This window comes from Bos indicus, chromosome 23, assembly GCF_029378745.1.
Source record: "Bos indicus isolate NIAB-ARS_2022 breed Sahiwal x Tharparkar chromosome 23, NIAB-ARS_B.indTharparkar_mat_pri_1.0, whole genome shotgun sequence".
Taxonomy (NCBI): Eukaryota; Metazoa; Chordata; class Mammalia; order Artiodactyla; family Bovidae; genus Bos; species Bos indicus.
The window spans coordinates 43,675,697-43,697,665 of NC_091782.1; the positions used below are offsets into that span (position 1 = coordinate 43,675,697).

Here is a 21,969-nt window from a genome sequence, read left to right on the forward strand (position 1 = left end):
GACAGGAGTTCTATCCCTGATCCCACATGCCTTGGAGCAACCAAGCTGGGGCGCCACAACTATCGAGCCTGGGCGCCACCACGACTGAGCCCAGGAGAGCTCAAGCCTGTGCTCTGCAGCAAGAGAAGCCACTGCAGTGAGAAGACTGCCAGTGCAAGCAGAGAAAAGCCTATGCAGCAATGAAGACCCAGGACAGCAAAAATGAAGTCCCATGCTCGTCCCCTAAGTCACACAGTCAGAGTCAGGCTCAGAAACCAGTCCATGGTTTCTATCTGTTATGATCTCAGTGGTCATCAGCTTCCTTCCTTCCTCTGCGACCTAAGAACTACAGAAGACACAGATACAGAGGAAACGGCGGGCCAGGCGCTCCGCAGGCACGGGGTTAGTCAGGCCCGAGTCTGACAGCCCCACAGCCACTGCACCAGAACACAGCATCTGCATGAAGAGAGACAGCTCTTATTTGGAAAGCACAGAAGAGGGGTGATTATAAGTAACTAATTTGGGTTTTACATGAATCACAATCAACACAGAAAATCAGTTCACCCTTGCCTGGCAAAAGTCCCCAATCCTGACTGCACATTACAGCCTAGACAGCATAAAAAAGCAGTTCTGGGTTGAAATTTCAGAAAACTTACATCTAAAATTTTAACTTCACCATTAAAAAAAAAAAAAACTATTAGGAAACCAATGCTGCAACAGAACACAGAGGGGGGCAGGGAGGGAGGTGTTTTTAATAAGCTCCAGAAAGCAGTTTTCAACATTTGGGAATTACTACAACATTCTTCCCCCAGGCAAAATGGTTCTCTTACAAAAGCTATAGCATCTATCATTGTCTACAGGAATCAACAAATGTTGTTGTAAATGTATGCTTAAAAAGTACACACTACAGCTCTAACTAAATGTTAGCAATTATTAAATTCTGCGGCTGACAGTAACGGTTCATTCCAAAACTGCAAAAGCCAAAGTGTTTAATCCTCAGGTTCCTATTTTTAACAACATACTAAAATTGTAGAGACATGGTCATAAAACACACAATTTGAGAAGTCAGAGTTGACATACTTCTCCCCTACCCCCATCCAGAGGCAATCTACCCACTGCCCCCCCCCCCCAATTATTATTATCACTATTAAAGTTTCAGAGAGAGCAGCCCAGCCACCCTGGTGGTGTCCTCGAGGACAATGGAGGGGCCATGCTTGGGACTAGCACTTTCACCAAGAGAAGGGGTGCTGCTCTCACTGCTGTTCAACAGGAACAGAGGGCAGTCAAGGAGGAACGGCTGCGGCCTGGACAGCAACAGACCGTGGATGGGGGGCGGGGGAGGCTCACAAGGACAGGAGACACCAGGGGACGACAGAGGCGCGGGGACCCCTGCACAGCAAAAGGCGAGCAGAGAAGAGGACCTGCAGCTAGCTGGAGAGCGCTCAGAGACAGGAAGAGAACAAAGGAAACGGCGCCCAGGATGCAGAGGAGCAAACGGTAGGAGGTACAAACGTCTCCAGTGACTGTCCTAAGACATCAGCGTTCAAAGGAGACCTCCGCCGTAAAGCAAGGTGACCCAGATGTCTCTGGTGCTGTGGTGTACAACACGAGGGGTGTGGACAGAGCTCTCCCCGGGGCCCCTTCTGGTTGTACAGAGCCAAGATGTACTGATTTACAATTAACATTTACAAAATCAAGAGAGAAAAAAAGGTTGGTGAGTGCTTAATAGTCTGCATCAAGGAGAAATTAAATATACCCCACTGGTTTAATATAATTAACTTTTGAAAATTAAACCAATGAAAATAAATTAATAGCAGCCCTCATGAGCCTAGGTGGTGTCGTATGCTATTATGGTCCGGGTCTTGAATGGGCAGTAGTAATCGATTTTTCACAGGAACTAGGATTTTCCCAGTCTTACATTTGCATTTATTTTATCATTACTTCAGAGTTCCAAACAGGTCTGTTTCTACATTCTACACTACCCCAGGTATTTCACTATTAAGAATCTCAGAAAGAGACATACAGAGCACGACATAATGTCTTCCAGATGATCAACTGGTAAAAATAGCCAATACCTGCTTGATCCATCTGGTCGTCAATGGGCTCTCCAAATGCTGGCTGAAGGAGGGAAAAAGAAACCAGCACTTGGTCGAATGAGCCTGTAGAAACTGCTGTGGAAGTTAAGTCAAGCCAAGCCCAGACCAGCTTGAAAATTAAGAGGGGGTCAGAAAATAAATGGCTGTGAAAACAGGGAATGAAAACTGTATTCCCTTCGACAGGAAACAGTCCTTACATTGAAGTGTGTATTCAATATAAAAAGCATCGGCATCTGTAGAACAGAATTATCAGGACGCACTCTCTAAGACCTGAGTTACTCCAAAGTAACTCCAGCGGGGCTCACACCCACCCTGGGCAACAGGAGTCATCGCCTCCAAGGAATCCCTGCAACGACAAGGTCAAGTCTCGCTCCATCTCGCAGCACACTGACAATGCCTCTTCAGAGACATAGTCTGTTAATATATGATTTATTGTAATGAAGCAACACAGTTTAATGTCATCAAGAGGCTTTAATTAGAGGAGGCTGCCATGTCTTCACGCTGTCAGATCAATTCCTGTTTTCACATCGTATAGACTTACATGTGGTCTGAGAAACACCTCTGCTTGCCTTCCTTTGGGGCTATGGTCTTCCAAGCTGTAAAATGTCATACTTTAAAGGTTTGCCCACTTGGGTTTTGTGTGTCCTTCCATACCGATAAGCACAACAGGAAAGCTCCTCTCTTCTCCACAAAGTTCTGCAGGATAACAGATCCCTCTGGTACTTGTTTGATCTCTGCACAACCACCTCAGTGGTTTGCCTCCCTTGGCCCAAGATTCCCTGATCACTTGGTAAGCTATGGCATCAACTTTGAATCTCATTTCTGGTGACACATAACCTTATTTCCTTTCTTTTTCACCTACACATTCCTGAACAAGTTTGGACGCTAAACTAGCTATAATCTTTTCTGCTAATACCATTTCACAGGGAATTGAGAAAATAAGGGATATCCAATATATCCACATTTCCACGACAGTAGAAGAAGGAATTATTCTTAAGTCATTTATCATATAAGGGACCTGTATCTAGGATATGTAAAGAATTCTTACAGCAATAAAAACCACCCAATCCAAAAATGGGCAAAGGAATACACATTCCTCCAATATTGACGTACAAAAGGCAGGGAGTTACCATATGACCAATCAATTCCACTACTAACTAAAAAAAAAAGACTGAAAACCTTTGTCCAGACAAAATCCTGTATACAAAAGCTCATAGCAGTATTATTTATAATGGACAATAAATGAAAACAACCAAATGTCATTTATGAATAAATAAAATGTGGTCTACTTATAATACAATATTACTGGCAATAAGAAAGATTTCTGGAAAATCAATAGTGGTGATGATTGCACAACACTATGAATGCTGTCCATGCCACTGAATTTTCTTCCTAAAATGACTATATTTGCTAGGTATATTTTATAAAAATTTTTAAAAAGGGGGTAGGCAAGGGAAATATAGACAATATTTGTAATAACTATAAATGGAGTATCCTTAGCGACCCCATGGACTACAGCCTACCAGGCTGCTCCATCCATGGGATTTTCCAGGCAAGAGTACTGGAGTGGACTGCCATTGCCTTCTCCGAATGGAGTATTAGCTTTAAAAATTACAAATCACTGTATTGCACACCAGTAACTTACCAGTTTCATCAACTACACATCAATAAAAAATAATAATAATAAAAGGGGGGTGAAGTGCTGATTCATGGAACAATGTGGATGAACCTCAAAGACACTGATGGGTTAAAAACAGGGAAACAAAAGTCAGACAATAAATAAGGCCACATGTTGTACAATTCCATTTTGATGAGATGTCCAGAACAGTCCTACCCACTGCACCAGAAGAGACAGCAGTGACTGCCGGGCTGGCGGGAGGGCGGACAGAGGCGCTGACAGCGAACAGGAATGAAGTCTACCTTTTGGGTTGACAAAAATGTTCTGAAATTAGATAGTGGTGATGGCTGCATTACTCTGTGAACATACTAAAAACCACAGAATTTTATACTTTAAAAGGGTATATTTTACGGTACACGGATTATATGTCCACAAAGCTGTTACACACAAAAAAAAGATGATGTGACAGTGGGAAGAAGCTCAGGCAATGTGCTTGCAAGTGAGTACTCTGTAAAATACAAGCACGCACGTTTATTTCCTCAGTTTGGATTTGTCTGTGTTTCGGGGCAAATCCACACAAAGAATTGTTCTGCGTCTCAACTCTGCAGGGTCTTATCCCTCAGAAAGTCTTCTCTAAACTCAGAAGGTCTACCAGGCTGACAGAAGGCCAAGGCACCCACCACTTGTCTACCACTCCGGTCTTTTCTCCTGGAGCTCAAGGCAGGCACGCTCACTACCACACATATCCCTTTACAAGTTATGGGTACTTTAGAAGAGGGGTTTCACATGTTGCTCTTTCCAGATAATAAAACTGTTTCTCCACGGTGCTGCTGTAAAAGACCATCGATTTAATTCAAGAAAAATAAAGATTCAGATTTAACTGCGAGCCTCTTACCTTGACACTGTTACACCATGTATTTTGATTCATTAGAAGAACCATGAGACAAGTTTGAGTTCCAATTACTACTCAGCTGTATCTTTAAAAATTAACCTCATGAGGCAAATGCCCAATTTGTTTTTCTCAAATAATCATTTAATCCCCTCCTGTAAAATACCAATAAATCATCAGTGAAGTAACTTCACGTGAATATTCTTGTCCTTCTTGGCAGGTCTTTTCTTTTTTTCTCTACCCATCTTAACCCTCCCACCTTCTTCCTCCTTCTACATTCTGATGTAAGACTAAGTTAGAGCTACTGGTTTTAAGTTTGGCAGTACTTCTGTTTACCAGCCTTTCCAAATTTTTACCTGACTCTGGCTCTTACAGCAGAACTGCTAAGTCACTTCAGTCTGTCCGACTCTGTGTGACCCCATAGATGGCAGCCCACCAGGCTCCCCCATCCCTGGGATTCTCCAGGCAAGAACACTGGAGTGGGTTGCCATTTCCTTCTCCTACAGCAGAACATACATCTGTAATGGGTGACCTTAGCAGGTACTCTCCCAAATCGCAGGGTGTTTGATAAATTCTTGCCCGAATGGACAACTTTGAGCACTTTTGTAGGAGCTGCTTCTGCTCTCCGTTCCCTGTACTAGACTACATGTTTGTCATGCTTTTTAAATGGGGGAAGGACAGAACCACTACTGACTTCTCAAGACAATGAACATGTACTCTTCATAACCTACAAACAGGATTTCAGAGAACTCTGAATAAAGCCACCTTCTAAAAACACTGCAGCTTTGAACTGTTCAGTCTTCCCAAGCAGGAAAGTGCAGTATATTTAAATGTTTTTAAGAGATCTTTTGATGTCACCTTCCTAGTATTAAACAATACCTCTCTGCAACATTAGAATCTTTCGGCTGATTCATCAAAAACAGTGACTGACTGGAGAAGCTTCTGACTACCTAGTTCCATTATTCATGCCATGGAGTGCTCACAATGTAAGTGCTCTGAATACTTTATTATACAATTTTTTGAAATGCACAAGCTATCCCTTTAGCACCACCAGGCACTAATCTTAAGACCGCCAACCTAAGCCATTTATAATCATATTTCTGTTGGAAGAAAAATGTACTTAATTAACATTATTGGAGATTTAAAAGAGAGAGAGAGGAGGAGGGAAAGAAAAAAAGAAAACCCACACACTGACACCACATTTCCTCCAGTAATTTTAAGTCGTGACCACTGTGTTGTATCAAGCGCTGGCCACACAAGTGGATCAACTTAACCATTCTGATGCTGGGCAGGATGTGGATGCGGTGGTATTAATGAGAGCGTGAGCTTATAGTGTAACCTCGCCAGACCAAATAACCTCCTGGCCACACAAGTAGAAAATAATTAAAACAAGCACGATTCCAATTTAGCTTTGCAACCAGATGGTGAATGAAAAAGCAGACAAAGACTCATTTTGTGAATAACCTGGGGAACAGCTCCTACAGTTTCTTTTAAAGTTACAGTCTGACTCGTGAAATTTAAAAAAAAAAAAAAAAAAAAAAGGCGAGGCAAAGGACAAAGGTTCTCAACCAGAATTCACTCCCAGAACACAGACATGTCATTTTCTCCAGATCATGGCCAAAGAAATCAGAAATTATTCCTTAAACAAATGCCAAGTTTAATTACAGTAAAGCTCCAAAAAAAAAAAAAATTTTTTTTTTTTTAAAAAAACTCAGGAAAAATGAAGTATAAAAGACAAGATGCTGCTAACCATCTGTTGCACTGAGATTTACATCAACAACTACACAACATGAATGCTTCAAATAATCAGGACTTCAAATCAGGACTATGAAATGACACAAGCCTCCACCAGTATTCTACAAAAATGTCTTCCCAAAAAATGAGATAAACGTTTGCAACCTAACACAATGTTATTTTCCACACGCAAGAAGAATAAAGGTACTCCGTGGGTAAGAGAAAGAAGGAAACATCTCAAAATTCAGAAACTTGACAACAACTTTGGGAAACGGGAAGACAAATAAAGAGACATTCCATTGAGCTGTCTGACCTTCACAAGGTAGACAGAGTGTGTGTTTTAACCTGCGTATTAAAGATAGAGACTCTCGTTCATGAAAGGGAAGCACACACACACACACACCACCAAATGAGGATGGAAACAGTAAAAGAGGCCCTCGTAACACACACACACACACACACACACACACACACACACTCACTCACTCTCTCTCACTCTCTCACTCTCTCTCTCTCTCTCTCTCTCTCTCTCTCTCTCTTTCCTGGTGGACTGCAAGCCTGCCATGAGTGAAGAGGCAGAACCCTAAAGAGATCATTTCAACACATCACCTCCCTCGTGCTCAAACCCTTGTTAGATCAAGGCAAGCTGTCAACTCTCGCTCTCTGCCCTGCAGACCTGGCAGCAGCTGGCTTCTCCAGACCCACCCCTTCCCAGTCCCACCCACACCCACTCCCTTCAATCCCCTCCCCTGGAAGGATCGATCACCCACAACCGTGGAGCAGAAGAATCCCAGACCAGAGTCCTAAGGGACAGTAAGAGGACCATTAAGAAATGAGCTGCAGGACTAAGGGATCCCAAATAATGCAAACAAACGCATCAAAGGACACTTGTTTCTGCCTCATTAAATTCAAGCACCATTACACAGTCTGTTTTTCTGGGCTCCTAAACTATTTCTGACCTACGTGCTTCCTTGAGTCAATGGATTTACAATGGGTGCAGAGATACTTCTCTGGTCCCAAGGAAAAGATGAGAGCCTACCAAGAACCCCACTTTGATTGAGGGCATCACAGCTGGGGGCCTCCAGTCACCTTCCTGGCAGGTCTCCTGCACGCCAGCCACCTGTGCACCCCCAAGCCCATCCTCACTGGGCAAGGGCCTCTCAAGCTACAGATGACACTCCACACTCTATATGCCCGATGGTAACTGCCCTACAGCACCTCCCCCCCATAAACCCACGCTGCTGTCGGTGTGAAATGGGGGGACGAGGTGGCTTGACAATTTGAATTTCGTGCTCTGAGGTCACAAGGCACACAGTCTCGTTATGACTGTGTGCTGCGTTCTCACAGTCCTGGCTTTGGGGTGATGTTAATACTTCACTTGGCAACTTGGATGAACAGCCTCACGCTTCGACTCCTTCTGTAAAAACAGTCGGCATTCAGTGGATTTTAACTATTTTCTAAGCACTGTACACGTATGACCATTTAATCCTTCCAACGACACCAAATAATGAACCCAGAACACTGCACAGTTCATGGAAATTTTGGTCAGGACCTACCAAGGCCTGCATCATGTGGCAAGGCCTCCCTGCAGGAGGCTGACCTTACACCTCCTGAAATTTTCCCTGTGTGAACTCTCACTCAGGGTGAGTCTTTTCTTCCACCAACATTTACTGAGCAGCCAGGCCTGTGGTAAATAAATATTCACCAGCAATTCGCTAACAGGATGGACCAAGAGGGGCCAGGGCAGCAGAGGGGAAAGGCACCTCTGAAAACAATTCAGGGCCTGTGAGACAGAAACAAGAACGAGGTAACCCCAGTACTGAGGATGCATCTAATTGGCGGGGGCGGGGGCGCGGGGGGCGCAGAGAAGGCTTCACAAAGGAGCTGACACTGAATCCTGAAGGGTAAGAAGGTTAAAGTGGAGGTGAGAAGACTCTGAGGCCCTGCTCACCTCCAGGTGCGTTAAAACTGCCCGAGAAACAAACCTCTACCATCGCACGGGGGCTGTTTCTACAAGCTCCTCCAAGTGCTGGGCCCTGCCCTCCTCCCAGCGCAGCCTCCCAAGCTCCAGGGGTCTCCTGCATCAGGACAGAAGAGGCAGCCATGGCCCTCAGCCTTGCGCCCACTTGCACCACCTAAGACCCCAGGGTCCGATCCCACCCTCCAGGTGGGCAGTCAGGGTTAGACAGTCCACTCACTCAGTCACACTCCACACCCACGTGTCGGTATGCACAGACCCCAGGAGGTGAGGACCTCGCAGAAGTTTCCAGATACCAATTGAACAGTACACATATCACAGATATGCACCCCCATCCACCTGAAAAAAAGTGCAGCTGAGGGACTGCAATGTGAAAATGCACAGAGGATAAAGTGGCGAGGGGAAGTGAACCCAAGACTGGGTCTCTCCTCAAAGCAAATCCCCATCCACCCCAGCAGATCCCCCACAAAGGCTGCTGGGAGATGAGGCCACACAAACACCCACCAGCTGTGGCAGAGGACAGAGGACCCTGTCCCTCAACAGGTTACAGGGGCGGGAGTAGGGGTATTAGATTATTTATAATGAAGTTTTATCAAGCAATCTCAGTGCACAGACTTTATTTTAAACCAACCTTTAAAGGAAAAAAAAAGGAGAGATAGTAGAGGAAACTTGAACACTGACTAGATTTTTCATATTAAAACCTCTTATTTCTATGATCAGTATGCTGGGTATGTCTTCTGTAAACAAAATCCTCATCTTTTAAGTTTAATAATGGAATGTTTACACAATAAATGATGTTTGAAATTTGCTTTTACTACAACCCAAGGGGTGGAAGTAGACACTATAAACGAAACAACACTGACTCCACGGCGGGTGTACTGGAGCCAGGAGATGGGTGTGTGGCAGTGCGGGAGATGATTTTCACCACTTTTGCATAAGTTGGCAATTTCCTATAATCAAATGTTCTGTAAAGCAGGGAAGGTGCTGGCTCCTCTAGAAAAAAAGGTTTCAACCACACAGACTGTAGGTAGAGCAACCAAGTTTTCTGGAAAACTGAGGACCCAGAGAGCTGTTTTCCACATGGAACACAGGTATTTAGAAACTGATACTGAAAACTGAAAAAAAATTTGAATATACATTAATTCACCTAGAACGTAAACTACTACATATTAACATAAGTAACATTCCTATGAAAATTATATTTTCCAAAACAAAAAAATTTTACTGAAAAATGTGGCACTGTTTTGCACTTCAGCAAGTCTCCTTAATGTCTGGTGTAACAGAAGTCACGTGGATTCTCATAAAAGAATTCAATTCGCTGCCTTATTCACCTCTGCCCATCTGAGAGAAACAAGAGTGAAAAAGGAACGCAATGCCCTGGTATTACTCCAATAATACTTTTCACCTTGCAGATTCCCCAGGAAAGGACTCTGAGAACCCCTGAGATGGAGAGAAAAGTCTATGACAAAAGGCAGACCTTCCCCTTGCGACCAGGCACAGCAAAGACCCTCTATTCCTATCAAGGGAAAAGAGGCATCAAGTCGTCAGGAAAGGACACTGTGTCCCCCTAAACCCGCTCCCGCACACAGCGCTGTCTGGAGGAGGGGCCTCTGTACAGGAGGAACTGGGAGAAAGAGACTTCAGCCTTCACACACACACACCCAACACAAGTGGGAGACAGCCAGGATACACCGACTTCTGGACTGCGGCTCCCTTAGAGGAAATCAAGGCACGGGGTCTCCCGACAAATACTTTTCTTTCCAATCAAATAGGAAAAAAACTGGACAGATCCAAATACATTCACAGATGGTGATGAACACGAGGCTAAGTTTCATGAAACGTGTTTTGAGTTGCACGCTAGTGCACAGGGATACTGGGTGTCATTCAAAATTTCTTAGCACAGAAATTTCTTTGACTTTTTTAAAGTCAAAGTTTAGAAAAAAGTACTGTGCTCAGGTGCAAGCATAGGTTCTAAAGTCTTCATTAAAAAGGGACAGGAAGAAAAACAGCATTGGAAGAGGAAGCCAAAGGGGGAGGTGGGCGCTGTTAAGTAAATAGGAAACAAGTCAACCTCTCAGGGGACGCAACAGGATGAAGGGACCAGAGGGACTAAACGCAGAGGAGATTGGCTATGGAGGCACCCGCATGACTCCCCCTGGAAGCATCTACCCTATGGAGCCATTTACTTAAAAGACACAAGATAGATTTACACAAACAGATCCATGAGGATGTTCAAAGGCTGAAAACGCGAAGCCCGGCAGTTAATGGGGGAGCAGGGGGGTAGTAGGTTAAGCTATTGAAAAAAAGATTAAAGTTGAGCCATGTCCCATATATGAGGTCTCCATGACACACAAGCGCCTCTCCTTACAGACTTCCAACAGGAATTTCCCTTCTCTCCTTCCCTCTCAACCTTTGGGAAAGTAACCCAACAGACTCAAAGGCCTTCTGTGATTAAGTGAAAAAAGCAAGTTTCAAAACTATAGGAAGAAGATGAAATTATACACACATACAAACAAAGAAAAACTTGGAAGGTATTTCCTCTAGAAAGAGGTTGGACAAGGTAGAGAATTTATGACTTTATTTCCTTCTGTGTTGTTGAAATGCTTGGACAAGGGCATGGATTAGTTTGCCAAAAGGCTAGGAGTTTTAAACCAAAATAAAAGGAGATTCATTAAAAAAAAAAAAAATCTTTGACTCACACTTTGCACCAAAGAAAACTTCAAAAGTGGTCATAGTGCAAATGTAGAAAATATTATTGAACTCCTAGAAGAAACACAGGAGATGATCCTTGCCATGAGATTTCTTAGGATACAAAAAGGAGGAATTGATCAAGGTAAGTTGAGCTTCACTGAAATAATAATGGTTCTGTTCTACTGATGACAATGAATGTTTAAAAATGTCATGGTGTGAGTTGTGATTGCTCCCCAAACTTCAATTATCCTAACCTGAAGTACCTCTAATGTGACTGCATTTGGAGACAGAGTTTAAAGAGGAGACAGAGTTAGAATGAGGTCACTGGGGTGGGGCCTGCTCCATGATGACTGGCGTACCTATAAAAAGAGGAAGTCTGGACTTGTGCAGAAGAACGAGGAAGATACAGTGAGAAAGCAACCAGAAACTAAGGAGGAAGGCCTCAGAAGAAACAAGGCAGATCTCAGATTCCTGGTCTCCATAACTGTGTGAAAATTCTTATTATTTAAGCCACTCATTCTGTGGTACTTTGTTACAGCAGCCCTAAGCAAACTCATACAGAATAAAAACGTAGGTACAAAACATACTTAATAGATCCATATCCACAGCCTATTTTTAGAATTCTCAATACCTGATAATAAGAAAAGAACCCAATTTTAAATGGGTAAACACACACATGAAAAGATGCTGAACATCTATTAGTCACTAAGGAAATGCAAAATAAAACCATGATGAAATTCTACTACCTATCTATTAAAATGGCTAGAACTGAAAAGCTGACAAGACCAAATACAAATGAACCCTCCAGGGCAAAACGTGAACCCTCATACACTGCTTGTGGAATACAAAAAGAATACAGTCACTTTGGAAAAGACTGGCATTTTCTTATAAAGTTAAACATACACTAGCAATAAATACCTACCAATAAACACTATACCCTCACAAAAACGTGTGTGTGCGCGTCTCAGTTCCATTCACAACGATCAAATACTACAAACAACCAAATGTCTGTGAACTAATGAACAAACTGTGGTAAAGTCAACAACAGAATACCACTCAACAAAAAAACAGAAATGAACTTCTAGTATGAACCACATGAATGAATCTCCAATATGTGAAGATACTATACTAGACTCAAAGGCTATATGCTGTGTGATTCCACATGAGACATTCTGGAAAAGCCACAAAAAATCCAGAAAAGAACTCAATGTTTGGAGAGGGGGGCACTTGCTGTCATGAGTTACCTGACTCAGTGCATTTCTCAAACTTTGCAGAACTGAATTCTTACAATAGATGAATTTTACTGCAAGCTAATTATACCTCAACACATGTTCCACCTTACTCAGGGCCCAAGAATCTTGTACACAATAGACCAGTGCTGTTTATACAGAAACAAAACATGAGCCACACAGTAATTTTAAGTTACCAAATTGTCACATTAAAATTGCGAAACAGGTGAGGTTTTAAAAATATTTTATTTAAATATGGCCAAAATATTATCATTTAAACATGTAGTCAATATAAAAATCAACTGACTTTTAAGATTTAGAGAACAAATTAATAGTTGCCCGTGGGGAGGCAAAGGGGGTGCCACATAGGGGTAGGGGGGAAAAGGGGGGTTTTATGGGACTATATGAAATCATGTGTGTAAAACTCTTGAAAATTTAAAGACTCATTCAGTTAAAAAAAAAAACCCAATGATTTAGCTTTATTTTCATATTACTAGGTCTTGGAAATCCAGGGTGTATTTCACATCGATGGTGCATATCAATACAGACCAGGCGTGCTTCAATTGCTCACAGGAGGCTAGAGGATGGGGTCACATCTGAGGTTTGAGTTCTAGAGAGCAGGACGAAGGAAAGGAAAAGGCACAAAAGGCAGAAAGGCAAGGTGCTGGAAACCCTCCCCCTGGTTGGACTCTCTGGGGGTGGCATAGAGTTGCCCCAGATCTATGAAAGCTGCTGAGTCTGGGGCTGGGTTTCTCTGGTGCTGCAGCCAGTGAGTCACTCAGGCGCACACGTGCATACAGGCACGCACACACACCCCAGCTCATTCGTCAGAGTGTAAGAAAGGAAAGGCAAAGAACACGAAATAGCTGCTCCTACACAATTCAGGGACACCTAATGGACGCAGAAAGGAAGGCAGGAGAAATCCAACTGGAAAACCAGGCTGTGCCTGCCTGCCTGCCCAGCAAGCAGGCAAAAGCCCACCGCCTGCTCAGATCCAAGAGGTTCCTTACCACAGCCCAGGGGAGCAGAAAAGGAAAAAACGAGAATGAATCTGCTGGGAAAAATGCAACCACCATGCAGTGGGGAAAAGCAAACTACAGTCCTGGTGCATACTACCTTAGCATGTAACCCAGTCAACGACCAAATCACACAGTCCAATCTCAAATGAACCAGATAATTCAGAACAGCTTGGAATTCTTCCCTTCGGTTTAAGAGTATGCTGTCATGTTTATATTATGGTTATGTCTGATACGCTGGAATTCAGGGGGAGGAGAGTTTTTGTTTTGTTTCAGGGCATAATCTGGAAATAGAAATCATCTGTCCTTCTCTACCCTGAAGTCTCCTCCAGCCACCAACCCCCAATGTTGCAGATACCTCGGACAAAGCTGTTTTCAGCTAAATGATAACCAAGTGGCTCAATGGTAAAGAATCTGCCTGCCAATGCGGGAGACAGCAGTTCAATCCTGGGCTGGGAAGGTCCCCTGGAGAAGGAAATGCAACCGACTCCAGTATTGTTGACTGGAGAGTTTCACGGACAGAGGAGTCTGGTGGGCTACTGGTCACGGGGTCACACAGAGCTGGACACGACTGAGCAAATGCACACATAGGAAGTCTGGCTCAGCCTGCGGCTTGATGCAGACGCTCCCTGAGCACCGGCTAAAATCCTGCTCAGGCTTTCAGGTTAGAAACTGTCCTGGAACACTTTCAACATATGCCAGGGGCTACCTAAGCATTTCTCGTGTGATTCAAACACCATCCTTACATGGTAGGTACTGTTGTATCTCCCATTCTGAAGAAAAGGCAAGGACTCCAGAGAGTGAGAGGGTTAGTCGCCCAGTCGTGTCCAGTGTCTGACTCTTTACAACCCCATGGACTGCAGCCCACCAGGCTCCTCTGTCCACGGGATTTCCCAGGCAAGAGTACTGGAGTGGGCTGCCATTCCCTTCTCCAGGGGATCTTCCCCACCCAGGGATCGAACCCAGGACTCCCACACTGCGGACAGATTCTTTACTGTCTGAGCCACAGGGACTTGAGCCAATAAGGACTCAAGAGAAGGATGTTATTCAAAGCACACACCTCAGCATCTCTCCAGACCTTCTTGGGCACCAGGAAGCACACTGAGGGGCCACAGCAAAGCGATGCTCGATTAGTCCACACAGTAATGAACACAGCTCTTACTCTGAGCATCCTGTCTTTAAACAGGTGGAAGACCACAACCACAGACCCTACACATACCTTCCCCTTGTCCTGTTTCTTGAAAACAGTTTCCATAAGCGGTCCTTGTATTTATATACTTATTGGCATGCCTCAAGTTACACTCACATGGTTTTCACTCCACCAGTCAGGCTTGAAGATTTCCCAACCTCACATCAACTCCTGTACACCAATTTTAATAATCAAGAATGTTCCAATTATAAGCTCTGACTTCGAAGTCATGCTCTATTATTATTGACTAACTTCTCCCATCAAGCACAGTATTTTGGCTGTTGTTACTTTGCTTAGCCATTGACCCAAAGAAGAACGCAGCAATTAACCTGTAAAGACAAGAACTATTCGTAAGATGCTGAAGAAACGTGTCTTCTGCAGACAAGTTATGAAATAGTTAAGTCTGCTGTTGCTCACAGTCTTTGGTTCTGAACAGACACCCTGGTTTTACTGTCTCCAACACTTGAATGTGAAGAGAAAGCAGAAGTAATAAAAAGCTACATCCAAGTGTCTTGTGAGCCAACCAAAAAGATTTTCAAACCTGATTTTCCTTGTTAAACATCATTTGAAGTGACTTAATCCTTGGGTAAGCGTGCATTTTTGAGGAATGAAATGTGTTCTGAAGCTAGTATTCCGAACACTCGTGTGGGCACTGCCTCAGTTAACACACAGAGTAGACAACTCACAAAGAACTATTAAGAATTTTTATGACTGCCTTTTTCTTGAGGTACAAGATGGCACTGCCCTTTATCCCTACAAGAAGGTGGGTAATTATAACAATGATAGTAAAGCTCAATATAGTATGAATTGGCATAGGCCCAGGTCTTCTGTAATTGGCAAGATTCAGAAATCAAACTCAAATGAAATCTAGTTATCTTGTAAGAAAGTTTCCAGCATTTTCCATGTGCTCACAACAGGCAAACCAGTTCCCATCACACTGCCCTATACAACCAATATACATTTTCTTGAGTTAATGTTACTCATTATGACACACTGCCTCTCCTCCCCAAGTTTCACATACTGCAATTTCATAAAACTCCACAAGCAAGATGGGCAAATGCACCAAAACCATAAAGTAATTCCAAATCACGTATATTTCATATGCAGTTTTTTAAAAAACAAAAACAGTATCATATTCTTGTATGCCATTGGCTAAAGGTATCAGAGACTGCTCTTCACTGGCTTTCTCTCCATAAGCACTGTAAGTAAGTTAGAGGCCATGTGGTTAATTCCACAAATGAAATACAGTGAGTAATTATTTCCTATATTATCCATTCTGAATAACATCTAATCTAGCTGCTCAAGAAAGATTCCTGATTAGATAAGGAGGAAACATTTTTATGTCATTAGCTATACAGTTTCGTCTTATGGAGAAACTGCATTGTAATGAATACCAGATGAGTTTAAAGTACAGTAGGGCTCCAAACAACCTCCAAATCATATTTGTGTAGCCTGCTGATTATGAACAGTCAATGTTTGACCTTCTACCTGTGACCTACTTACACAGTAAAACTGAACCAACTCCCCAGATACCAATCCACTCTAAATTAATATTTATAGAGTACAATCACTGAGGTTCTTAAACTACATTTTTCCTATTTTCACCCATACATCCTAGGAGCTGCCTAATTAAAAGCAAGGTTTTCCTTTTTCTTTCTAAGTCAGTTCTGGTGGAAACACAACAGTAAGGTTAGCCTAGCCTGGACTCCTGCTACATAACCAATATCTGACCTGTGTCTTGATTAAATATTAAGTAACTGGGGTTGTGGGGGGAAATTAACATAGCAATGCATTTTCCATTCTCTTCACAAGCCTCCCCAAGCACAGCCCAAGTTTCCTCCCAGTGTCTTTCTCCTTATATATCCACACATGCACAGGATTATAAGTGAACCATGCTGATAAGGGGACAGCTACAAAGTTCTAACCTTTTTGAAACATACTGAAAAACATACTGTGAGGATAGAAGAATCTGGGGAGCTCAAATTAACCACGCTCTAGCAATACAGCTATGCCTACTTGAAATTATGACACAAACTTCTATTTCCATGGACACACTGCCTACCTGGGGGGGGGACTGAAATACCTCAGTGCTGACCTCCAGTTCACAGAAGGCAAGAGTCACAGGCCTGAACTTCTCTGAAATCAAAATGTAGACAAGGCAAGAGAGCCAGAAGCTTGATTACGGAATTCAATTTACATAATTTGCAGCTGTTGACTAGGTTTCCCCTCACAGAAAGTTGTAGGGCCATCTGCAGGTTCTATTTTCCCTGCTATCCTCCAGTACAGACCCCACTTCCAAGTTTTGTTGTATAAACCGAAGCCAGGTAAATCCATCTCACTCACACACATAATAACAACCAAAGTTTGGAACTGGGTAGAGGAAAATTACACACAATGACTGTCAGAGGCGTCCTCTGAAAACCACGTTTAAGGCAGCAGCCCCTCGTTGACCCCAGGTTTCCAAAAGAAGGAAAAGGCTGTTTCTGTCTCATGAATCTCTGATGATTTACAACATTCTATATATATCGCTCCTCCCCCAAGAAAGGGAATAAGTCCTAAAGCCAGTCCGTCATCCTTTCTGACATCACCAAAGGCCTGGTTTCGTTCTCCCCGCTGTTAGCTCAGAAAACTGATTAGAACTGAATGTCTAGGCTGCTTCCTTATGCCCTTTTAATAAAGCCAACCACAGCAAAGAAAACAGAAATTAGTGGCAAGCACAGAGCTCCTTGCCACTGGGACTCACGGCAGCCTTTGGACAGGCCATTATGGTTGTCTGGCTCCAGCTCTCTTCTCAGTAACCACCACCCCCTCTCTTCCCTGCCCCACACCACCCTCCAAGATCAAAGGCAGCACTTTACTGTTTATAACATCCTGAGCAATCCGGGAATCCCAAGAGGTTTTTGTTACCTTTCCCATCCCTCACTGTCTCTGCTCCCCAAAATACTCTCTTAACGATGCTGGCCAACCCTGGCACAGGCACATCCGGGAATTAGACCTGCCCCAGATGATGCTCCTCTGAGATGCCTTACGGTTAAAAGCAGGGCGCGGGTGGCTCTGGGGAACGAGGGCACAAGACTACTGGCCTCTACTTCCCAGCAACTGTGCAGCCAGCACGCAGCAAGCTTGTTGACAAGAAAACACAAAACGTTCTTGCTGAGTATGTAAAAGGTCCTGGTACCCTACAGCAGACATCAAAAAGGACGCACCGTCGAAGGACACGTGATCAGAGAGCCAGGGCACAGCTCCATCTAACCTGTTCCCTTCTCTTTTTCCCCTCTGTGAGTGCTGCTACGGCCACTGGCCCTCAGGGCCAGCTTTCCCTTTGCGGTTAAAACACAAAGGCAGAGCAAGCTCTATCTGAGGAATCGTTCTCATTCTCCACGCCCAGGATCACCAGGGAACTTCGGTGGAGCCAGAGCAGAACTCCTCTGCCTCCTTCTGCGTGCCCACCTCTTGTGCTGGGGGGAAGAGAGGCCTAAGTCCTGGGGGAGCAGGGCTGGTCCTGAAAAGAAAGCCCTGACAAGGATCAACACCTCCCTACCCCAAGACACCTCTGCACACCCCAGCTTTGTGTGGTCCTTGAAGGTAATTCATCCCCTGCCAGGGACACACCTACCCTGGAGTGCAGGGGCCCTGAACAAATGCCCAGGCAATCACAGCCGATTCAACAAGAGAAATTAATTCAAACAAAAATCCAAAAGATACATGCCAAGCCAAAAGCTCAGGGATTCAGAGGAAACGATCCAGTAAGAATTCTGGGCCCACTGGTTAACTTTGGAAAAACTCGTCTACACTGATCTTGCAAGCAGGGCAAAATCAAGAGGCGAACCTCTAGGTTTCCTAAAGTAAAGGTAAGAATTTCCTGGGGAGTTTTGGGGGAAATGACTTTCGGGGCAATTTTGCCCAATATCTCAGATTTCAAACTAAAGCATATCTTTACTACGAATCCATTCATCACCCTTAAATGACTCCCCAAGTCACACCAAACCACAATCACCTCAGAAGCCAAGCTATTGTTATTATCCTAAGAGAGATTTGCATTTTCAAGTAAAAGGGGGAAAAAACTGACATGCGCTATTGTTTCACAGACTGATTTATTTCTGAACTCTGTTCTGAGTTGTTTTTTCCCCTTTTCTGAAGGGGGTTTCTTAAGGGGGACAGGAAGAAATTATTTCTGACTTTGAAAATTCTGTTGCTAAATAGAAACAAGTTGAATGCTAAGGCAACGTGCCATTTCTAATTATAAATAACCGGTGGGGAACGGATGTATAAAAATCACAACTGCTAATACTTAGTGCCTACAGGGATTCATTCTAGACCAGACACACACATCTAAAGCCCCCAGCTACCCTAAGCTACTATTATCCTCTTTTTACTAGCACAAGTGAAGAAGTGATGTGCTGGCAGGCTAAATGACTTGCCCACAGTCATTCCACTAGAAGCAGAGCTGAGATTTGAACTCAAGGCTTCAAGCAACTCTTATAACTGATCACACGGCTTCAAAGGTTTGTTCAAAACCGAACAAGAGCTGGGTTCTTTTAAAGAGACTGATGATGACATTCCAAAAGACAGACAGAGAATCTGTGCAATGAGGAAATTCTTCATTTTCCACGTCTCCAACAAGGAGTCTCACGGATTTCAAGCACTTTGCATAAGAGCAATGACACAGTACTGGGGCCTCTGGGTTCACCCCAGAATTCACCTGAGGTGCTGGTCTAGAGAGAAATGCCCCAGGCACAGCTCGCTGAGCATCCTCTCCCTCTGTCAACTCACCCACAGGCACAGCAAACTCTGAAATAAGTGCTGCTTCTCTGGAGCATTGTTCACAGTCCTCCAGTACTCGAAAAGGGGAAAGAAATCAAGGTGGCTTTTCACTTTTCCCGTGATACTGATTACTGCCAATGACAGCCCAAGACATCTTCGCTTTCAAGCAGTACCAAGCATCAGAGTTCTACTATCCTCAGCAACAAACCTTACAATTATTACGGACGCAACCTTTCTTACAAAAGATCCCTAACTGGGAACCTTGGCTAAATAACAACAGAATCTGCATTTCATAGAGCTTCTCAAGCAAGCAGCTCCATTTTTAGACTCAAAATGTACAGAGGTCACCGTTTTAGTTGTATTTGTGGCATTAGTTGAGAAAACACTAAACATTTACAGAAAAGAACCAAAGGCAGGGAGGGCCCTTGGGAATGAGCTCCAGCTCCAGCTTACTAAGTCTTCCATCACTAGGAAATCAATATAAAGAGAAGATTCATTTTTAAAGCATCACTTTCTTCTTTCATAGATTTGGGAGCCAGAAAGAAATCTGATTCCAAGTCAGTACCAGCAGGTGCTGGTGTAGGGACAGGACACCAGGCCCAGCTGGCACACACCCCCACAGGACTTGCTTTTCCCACTTCCGGTTACAGTACCGGACTCAAAACTCAAACTGAATGAGACATGAAGGAACTGGGTATAAAGTCCACTCGTTTCTTCAAGAACTCGGGACCAGCACGACTCATCGGGGCCCTGGAGCAGCGGAAGCCACTTTATCTGTCTTGGATGAACCCCATCCTAAGTGTGAAGGTATTCCAGCTGCACCCTGGACTCAGGGCAGCTCCAGAATGAGCAAGCGGTAAGAGTCAAACTGATTCTGCTATGCTTCCCCTGCTAAGATCCAAGTTACATTTGAAAATGTAATGCTTTAAGATGCAGCTTCACACAGTCCCTCTCATTACCCTGGGAAGCCAGCTGATATCAGACAGCGGGGGTAGGATAGTAAGGCATCAGCTTTGCTAAGCCACCCACAATGCAGTGAAGCGAACAAAGTCCTAAGGGACCAGCCCGCCAGTCCTGACGCTCTGTCGTCCTGCAGACTGTCCACTAGCTGGCGTCTTCAGGAAGCAACGACTGTAACAAAAACAAGTCTACGCTCTTCTTTCTGACAGAATCCGCCTAGGACAGTACAGTGACGATCTCTGGACGAGCATGCCACTCGTGTGTTTCCTGTGAAAGGCTTTGCCGGGGGCAGCCAGGGCTGAACAAAGCAGGCCAGCTGTGCAGACGTTCTGTTTTACCAACACACTCCAGAAACCAGGAGTAACAGTTGACAAATCCTTTCTGCCCATTTGTTTCACAGCCCCTCAACTTTTCCTCTGACATCTGTGGGTTCCCCTATGCCATTCTGCGAATTCAAAGCTTCCTCTTTCCTCCCTAATCCAAGAGGCCTCCACTGCATTTCTGGGGGTCTCTAAGCCTCAACACACAAGAACCAAAGCAACTGCACGGGTTATGCATCCAGTGCGTGGCTTTTTACTCACCTCTCAGTATCATTCACTGAACTAAAGCTCTGCCTTGGAGGGCGTGGCAACGCACTCCAGTATTCTTGCCTGGAGAATCCCATGGACAGAGAGGCCTGGTGGGCTGCAGTCCATGGGGTCGTCAAGAGTCGGACATGACTGAAGCGACTTAGCATGTGCACGAGAAATCTTACACCAGAAGTCAGAGAGGGAATGACAGCATATCTCCAAGTACTATTTACTCATTTGCTCCTTCAACAAATACTTAAGCACCACCGCTTTAGGTGCCCGAGGAGGATCTGTGAGCAAGAATAGCTTCCTGCTCTCATGGAGTTTGTACTCTAAGCCAACAAGGCAGTAGCAATTGTAATATCTGAGCCAGTGGAACACGCTAGAAATAAGAGGGTGACGTAATACACCACCTGGCCGCAGAGCAGCACAGTGAGGCAAGCACTGCGCGGGCCAGCCTGGGACTGCAGGACCCGGCTTCCAGCCCAGCCGGGACACTCGTGGCCCTGTGACCTTCAGCCAGGCCTTGACCCCAGGAGGCCCCACAGCCATCCTTGCCTGTGAACCCCATCACCTGAATAGCTGCTATGCAGAATTAGTCACTTCTATTAGCTATACCTTGGACCTAAACACAGTATTATTTCCCCCAAACAAGATAATGAAGAGGGCCTGAGCCCTCCCGGAGGGCTTCAGGAGCAGCAAGCCTAAGGCTGTTTGGGAAGAGAAAGACAAAGGTAATTACACGCCCCACACCTGCCAGGCTCAGCTAGTTAGGGGAAAGGCTAAGATGACAAATGCACTGAAGGTACAGCTTTGAAAAATCCCAAGTGGGAAGAAATGAACTTCTAACGATAGGTTCTTGAAATGTAGTGAAGTTTCTCTGAATCACCAGGGACTGTTCCCCCCAAGTTCACTTACTTTCAGTCCACTTACTTTCCTCCCCAGATTTGCAAGTCAAAAGACTAGTGCGCGGAGAAAAGACACAGCACTTCTGCCAGAACCCCATACACTAAACAGACACGACCGTCAGCACCGCCCCCGGACACGCCACCTTCTGCAGACGCACTGAGGACCCGCCCGCTCTGACTTGAGCAGCACCCTGGTGCCACCTCAGTGGGGAGGGCAGGTTTCTCGGGAAAGCTGGCTCTCTTGAAAACGTGAGGCCACAGTGAAGAGGCCTAAAGGCCAGCTCTGTGAGAACTGTGCCCCGGTTCCCAGGATTTACGCAGAGCCTCTGGGCCGAGGTAGAGCTGGCAT

The 21,969-nt window shown here is 44.5% G+C and overlaps 1 protein-coding gene and 1 long non-coding RNA gene across 5 annotated transcripts in view; both read right to left on the reverse strand.

Moving 5' to 3' along the window:
• LOC139179080 (uncharacterized) overlaps positions 1–7,009 on the reverse strand; it is a 31,704-nt gene extending 24,695 nt beyond the window's left edge. The window contains exon 1 of the long non-coding RNA XR_011563481.1: positions 4–7,009. This is a non-coding gene — a long non-coding RNA (uncharacterized lncRNA). The remainder of the gene's footprint in view (positions 1–3) is intronic.
• Positions 1–21,969, reverse strand: part of JARID2 (jumonji and AT-rich interaction domain containing 2) — a 231,759-nt gene that overhangs the window by 155,070 nt on the left and 54,720 nt on the right. The window lies entirely within an intron of this gene.